Here is a 7,708-nt window from a genome sequence, read left to right on the forward strand (position 1 = left end):
CTCAGTGTAACAGTTACCGTCCTTCAGGGAGCTTGGTGCCTTAACCCGCCCGGTGAAGCCGGAGAGCGTGTCGGTGACATACTCCGAGGAAGGAGGGGACAAAATACCCCAGAGCAGCCGGGCTGGGCCTGAGGAGTCACCTGCGAGGAGCAGGGGCTGGCGGGGGCTGGGCTGCCTCGGCTCCCCGCCTAGCTTAGGGTGCCTGCGAACGCTGGTGAAAACAGTGCAAGTCCCTTACGTGATGGGAACAGTGGGGGTTTTGTTTGTTTTGTTCTTTGCCTGGGGGAAGAATGTTTGAAAGCTCTATTTGAACAGAAATTCAAAAAATGTAGACACTTAAAACGTATTTAAAATGTTTCCTAGGAAGAGTGTTTAAAAAAAAAAAAAGTTATGGGGATGACTTGTTTCAAGGAGGCCTCATTAGTAAGTAGATCCTCTTCGAATAAAACCGCTTTGAATGTTATTTGCTTTTGGATGTAAAAAATCCGACTTTGCTAACAAGGATGATGCTAGCATTGTTTCCCCTTAAGTCTCTTATTTTTCTTACTGATCATTACAATTTCCATTTTCCACTACCAACTTTCTGCATGATGCAAGTTTATCGGCAAAAAAATTTCCTTTGCTGGGGTACGGCATGGCTCAGCTTAGGGTGTCCTACTCTGGAGTCAAATGGCGGTGCGGGTTCCTTAAAAACATCTCTCATCCTTTAGGTTTCTCAAACTATTTTACAGAAGACTGTGTAACATCCGTCTGGGCAAATGAAGTGAGACCCGAGTACCAAGGAATAGGTCTCGCACAACATTGGCTATTGCAACTGGTTTCTCTCATCTTGTCCATGAGATAGTTTATTCTGTAGTCCCTACTACAGAGAGGTGAGAGATCGAAGTTTAACCCATACCACTAGCAGAGAGAAGCAGAAGTCAGCCTTGTTTTAACATCTTTTGCTGGCATTACAGCTGCCTCCCTGCTCGCCCCACTCTATACGTGCTAGGTGTGGATTCAGGCTCTGGATTGAACTCGGCTGCTCACATCCAGAGCGGATAATGAGAATGCTGTCCTCTGCGCTTATGCTTCATGTCAGCATTAGTTTATCTGTACCATCGACAGGCCCTGTTGCAGGACTGACTTGCTGGATTTCACTAGAATTCAGGATGAAGATAGGGCAGGAATTGTAGTTACACCTCATTGGTGGCATAGGTGGATGGTGAACTTGTTAAATGTTTAATTACAGGGAGGGATTTTCCAGTGTTTGTCTGAGTGTTTAGATAACAATTCGTTTTAGTGAGAGCTGAGTACCTGCAGTGTCCCGAGAGAATGCCTCCTGCTCTCAGAAGGGTGGAGGCTTTCTCCAGCTGGATGAAATTCCAATGCTATGGGGAAAACACTGGGGTAATTGAACCAGCCATCAATCTTTGGCCGCTTCTGAATGTCTAAAGGGTGACAAAGCAAAAATGCTACTGCTGTTTCAACTTTGATTTTACAGGCACAAATCCAACACGTTTGTGAATTTGTTCCTTTCATCACCAAAGCAGGGGTGTGAGAGAGCATTCCACAATCGAGTTTCATGGTTCTGATAATGTTACTAAGGGGGATTGCTGCCAGCTCCAGCTAAAAGACTGGCTGCCTGACATGTTCCATTACAAGGCTGGTTTTGTAGATAATTTATATTCTTTTGTGAGTGCTTCAGCCACTTATTGAGTTTGTAGTGTGGTCAGCAGCATCTCTAAGGGGGAGTGCTTCTTCTGTGGAAGAGGTAAGAGCCTTCCTATAGGACAAGAAAAAGCAGCTATACAAAGACCCATACTGAAGCAATGCTTTCCCCCCACCCCAAGTTCAGATAAAATAACTTTCTGTTGTAGGTTGAGTGTTTTACAGAGTCCCAGTGGGAACTAAATCGTTCTTAAAATAGCACTGTGACGCATTTTATTACTCAGGATTTGTATCTGCTTTCAACTCCCTTTACAAATACAAGCTTTCTATTTTAATTCCAGTCTCAGACATTAGTGTTGCTACTGAGTAGCATGTATGTGAAAGAGGATGTTGGACAGGAGTATGCCGCTTCACAAACCAACCATTTCCCAGTTTTGCTTTGGAATCCTGACACCAAACGAAACAGGTTTTTTTCTTTTTTTTTTAAATATGAGCTGCAGTGATCAAGTTGCAGATTGGTTGCAGTAAAGCAGAATGTGGTTAAACACAGATATAAAGTAGCTTGGACACAATAACTAACTACTGTCTAGGAAGAAGCAGCTGCTCTTGGTTTTTTGTTCGCTTTCACAGCACTTAGGAATTGCCATGTGAGTAATCTAGTTCTGAATATGTCTCTGCCTGATTGGTATCAAATGCTTTTCAAGAAAAGGCAGAAAATTCTGATATGGACAATTTATCAGTAACAAGTTGTGTATTATTCTGTTGATTAGTGGTTGTCTGATTCTCCAAGCCAGGTATTTGATATCCCTTCTAAAAATTTAAACTGAAAAGAAAATTGTATATATTATTTTATATGTCCACTTATAATCTCTTTTGAATCCTTTCAAACTCAAGACTCAAAAGATGTCTTGTGCAGTGGCTTTCAAAGGTCACTGAGGTTTTACATTAAGAAAACCTCAAGTTATCTTTTTCTGTGCAGCTTATCGCTTTGTGTACCTCTGTCATGTCATTTGTTCTGCTTCTCACAGCATTAATTCAAGTCCTTGTCTTTTCAGACTCTTAATCATTAATTAATTACTTCAGACACTAAGAAGACTAAGGGAGTTGGAAAGAAGTGCTCTGGATGATTCATTCTTTTCCCATACAAGCAATAAACTTTCTGGAGTTCTCAGCTACGAGCCCTGCTGGGACTTTTTTTCCCATTTCAGACACAAACTCCCTAGGTGGGGATAGTGCACAGCTATTGAGCCTAAAACTGTGTTTTGTCAGTTGGTGAAGTATTTTTCTGCAGGAGGCTCCACAAAACAATGGTAGTGTGAAAAGGCAATGCAGTCAGATACAGTCCTCGGGGCACAGGAGCAGAGCAGCTGTCACACTGGTTCATCAGTATCTCGTCTCTGACGGCAGCTCACAGCAGATGTTTAGACAAAGAAAGAGAATGGAAAAATGCATGGGCAGTTTTTCTCAGGTCTATCCTTGTGACTTTTGGCAGTCAAGAACTGTTGTGATTAGGAATTTCCTGAATTGAAGGTTGCATTCAAATTTTTTTTTTTTTTTTTTAAAGTAAGGAGAATAAAAGTAAATGAACTGGCGGTGGGAGTGTTTGAATAGACTTTATATGCACCAGGCCTGGATTTCAGAGGATGTGCTGCTGCCTCATCTCTGCTTCCCAAGAAGCCACGGACGTTGGCAAATTTCCAGTATTTACGCTACGTCCTACAGGTTTGAACTCCCTGATAGCAGAAGTACACTGATTGCCAGAGTAGATTCATCAGGCCTCTTATTAGCTGTTTGGCACACTGCTAGGTGGCTCTTTTTTTTTTTTTTTTTTGTACACATACCAGTATCTTCATACCATCCAGATACAGCTACACTGCTGGTACTTGCCTGATCATAGCAGTGAATGCTTCTCTTGCAGTAGCACAAGTCCTGTTATGTCTGTCACTGTACAGAGATGCTCAGAGTACGTAGTCTGCTGATTCGGGTGTGTATCCAGGGCACTGGAAGAGAGCTGCCTGATCGTATGTCACTGTTAAATCCCATCATAGGTGAAATCAGATCAGACAGTGTTCATAGGATGTCAACTTTCAGTACTTCACACCTGCTCAGTGAAGGAAAGCATGGTCAGAAAAATCAGGAAAGGAAGTAGCAACCTTTAACAGTAAGCATTTGACTCTCAGCAGGATTGCCAAGAATTTACCTCTGATTATCCACTGATGATGCATTTGCAAGGTTAAATAGAGCTCCAGCAGCTTTTTCCTGGGGTGATTTGCAGTGCTTGGCAATCTGAAAATGCCAGACCGGAATAGCCACACTGGATCACTGACACTCAGCTGAGGGAGAGTGGTGGTGCTGTTGATGTTGGAGTGGTTGATTTGGTTGGTATTCTGGGGATTTCTGCCTGTTGACACTTCCCTCTGGAGAAGAACCTTTATTTTAGTTTGTCTGTTTTTCCCCACTTTGGGATAGACTAGGACTTAGCTAGTAACTGCATCCTCAGTCAGGATATTCAAACCAGGTTGTCAGGTTTTTTGATCAAAATTTGGGATGTGATGGTGACTGGGTGGAAGGGTTAGATGGTATGGACTCTGAAGTTTTTTGCTTTTTTTTTCCTTTTACCCATCTTGAAGTGTTCTTTTCTGAATACAGGCTATGTTTTTGGTCTTTCCCTTCCTCTTCTCCTCTTTTGTCCCTCATTCACCTCCCACTGAGAACCTGAAGAGCTGGAATTGATCCCAGCTGATGTCCCAGCACAACTGGGAGAGGGAGAAACAACTGTTTGTCTGTATTAGGAGCTAGCATTAGGATGCCATCCAAAAACAAAGTTTAAACATATGTTATTTACTGAGTGTTTCCACACACACAGTAAAAATACAGCTACAGTTCAAAACAGTGTCTTTAAAACACTGGAGGAAATGAGTCATTCCGGGATCTTTCAGGATGGATGGAGGCTGCTGCGCTGAGAGCTATCACCATCAGGAGTTTCCCTCCTTTCAGGCTGTCTGCTTGTGGTTCCTCAACACCGAAGCCTGAATCCTGCTAAAAATAAAATTAAAAAAAAAAAACCAACTCTGTTAATCACCAGAGGCAGAGCTGCAAACACTTCGCTCTGAGGAAGAAGGGAGTATTTTGGCATGTCTGTTTATAGCATTGCCCTCTTGTGGCTGTGCGCAGTGGGGATGGCAGCCAGGCGCTCCTGCTGCCAAGGTTTTGGAGCTGAAAACAGCCTTCGTGAGAAGGTCTGTCACTTCAAGCCAGAGTCATTAATGCAGTGGCCACACCTGCATATGTTAGGAGAACTGATAGCAAAATGGAAAGGGGAACTCTAATATCTCTGTATGTCTCCACATTGACTTACTCAGAAGTGGGTGTTTGTGAAGAAAACCACTTCATGTGAAATGGGGGAGTCCTGTTTCCTCCTAGTGCAGAGCTGGCTGCTGGGTGCAGGACTGGAGGAAGCTTTTGATCATAGCAGTAGGTCAGTCTCTTTTGCCTGTCAGCAGGCAAATGCAGGTACCAAAAACCTGCATTGGTTATAACTCTCAGCCATGCCTCATGTCCTGATCATTGTCCCTGATCTAGAAGAAGCACTTTGATTTTTAATGTATATTAAGTGAACTAATTTCTGTTAATTCTGAGCTGCTTCATGTCTCATGTTGGAGGCTTTTGATATGGAAAGATAAATTCTGTGTGGAGCTGATTTGGAAGGCAGGAGCTCACTGAGGCAGAGTTTCTGTGCAGTCCCCCTGGGCTCCCGCTGCTGCTGCAACAAAGCAAGGCCAGGCCCCATGGTGGGTTTGCTGTAGGACTCGGAGATGCTGTGCCGCATCAGTGTGGCATAAGACAAAATTTCATCTACGTGCTTTTTACTCTCCAATCTTTTATTCTCAACCCTAATATTTGCATGTATTTCTCTTGTCCTTGTCGGACATGTAGCAATGGCTTATTATAGTCCTTTCACTTAGTCGCCTGTGTCTGGTGCTACAGTTACAGTGCAAGGCCAAGTTTCATGCTTCTCTTTTGGACTCATTTTAGGCCATCTCTTCTGGCTTCCAGCCCTTCTTCTCCAGTAATAATATATTACTGTGTTCTTCTTTGCATTATGGATAATGGATTGAACAGGCTTCTGGACTACAGAGGAATGTATTGGCTAGTTCTCAGGGGAAAAACAGTTTGCATGAAGTTGCAGATGATTTCCCCGTACACAGTCAGGACCTGGTGACTGGAGGAAGAACATCTGTGTCATTTCCCTGCAGCTGACCACAGGCATGTCTTCACTGCCTCCATTAATGTGTTTTGGCTGTCACCACCAGATCTCTCTATGGGACATAATATGTGGTGATAGTCATATTTTAATGTACTGGATTATGTCTCATGGGTTACATAACCACTCCTTTAAGATATATTTTCAGCACTGAACAATGATTTGTGTTTGCGTATAAATCAGGATTCATTTTTGCTCACAACTGAATGAAAGTAGTCAGTGGTTTCTACTGATCCATACTTATCTATGCTGTGTGTATTTAAGTGCATGATTCAGCTCTCACCTATGCTCTTAAGGTAGGGCTTTTAAACAGTTGATTGTATCAGCAGATTTTCCCTGGGTGTGTTTCAGATGGGAGACCTATATATTCTCCAAAAGTTTCTCCCATGTAAGTAATAATATTCCGAATTTACATCAGTGCAGCTGAGAAGAAACTCAGGCTTTTGTGTTGAAGTTTTTAGCCTTGGTGCAATGGGCTGAACCCTGTGTGTTTACTAAGTGGATCATATTCAAAAGGTAGAGACCAGAATAGAGCTGACATGACTCATAATGCAAACAAACAGCTGGAAAAAGTGAACAATACTCAAATCATCTGGGTGTTCTAATTTGCTAAAGTGGTTTAGTAGGAATTTTAACTTATGAATGCAAAAACCTATTTGCCAGTTGTACAGATAATGCTGTACTTTGTGTCCAGGACTGTTGATCTGAGTTCTTGGAATCAGATGCATATTTTAAATGAAGAAGGAAGCTGCTGAAGGGACAACGCCAGTATGAATTTTTTGGATTTGTGGCTGGCTGAGTCTGTTAAGATGTAGCTGCTAGGAATACTATTAACGATGCTGCTCCTCATATAGAGAACTGAAATAGTTTATGGAGTCACCATGGCTAGGGTAGGAGGAGGCTCTTTCATGCCAATTTTTCTTGTCCCAAATAAGCTTTGTTTACTAGCTTCTTGAAGGGATGGAAGGAAAGGGGTTGTTTATAGTTTCATGTGTATATGAATTTAGGGCTGTCTGGAGACTGAAAGCTGATCTAATCTATCATTTTAGGTATTTTTCAATGCCTATCACTTCGGCAAAAAAGCTGAAGTCCCATCAGATTTATTTTCAGTGGCTTACTGAAGAGTTAGTCATAGTATATACTGTTTTGGCAAGGAGGCTATAAGGAATAGGCAACTATTTTCGTTTTCAGTATGCACTGTCATCAGCTGTTAATACTATGCTGAACGGTCTTCCTTTCTCTGTTTTATGCAGCATGATGTCTTGAGTTTTTTATTGTCAGAACTTGAATGGCTCTGTAGTGTTCACTCTCACAATCTTTGTAAACTCATCAGAGTTTTTATGGGTCGGGAAAGGATCAGAGAAAAAAAATGGTTGCGTGAGTAGTCATAAAGTGTAGATTCTCTTCAAAGTGTAGAAATAGCTAAACCTGAAGCAAGCAAATAACTTTATTTGTGCTATGTTTGATCTCTTCAGTGTCATTATTTCAGACAGTGATCTGGAGAATGCAGCTCCTACTCTGGGAGTGTTACTGTCGCAAGTACAACCTGTTGATTTCGTTGGGATCGATCATGCTAGTAGGATTGTACGACTTCGCTTGCAAAACGCAGTGACTTACGGTTTTCCTGTTGTTGCAGCAGAAATATGGTGGCGATTTACTTCTGGCGCTTGATATAGGAGGTCTGGAATGCTGTGAGACAAGGGAGTCTGTCTTTTCCTGAGGAGATATATTATTATTTCTTTGGAGCCGTCCATATTCTCCAGGCAATTTTTGGCAAATAAATAGAGGGAAAGA

This window comes from Fulmarus glacialis, unplaced genomic scaffold (assembly GCF_000690835.1).
Source record: "Fulmarus glacialis isolate BGI_N327 unplaced genomic scaffold, ASM69083v1 scaffold34500, whole genome shotgun sequence".
NCBI classification, from domain to species: domain Eukaryota; kingdom Metazoa; phylum Chordata; class Aves; order Procellariiformes; family Procellariidae; genus Fulmarus; species Fulmarus glacialis.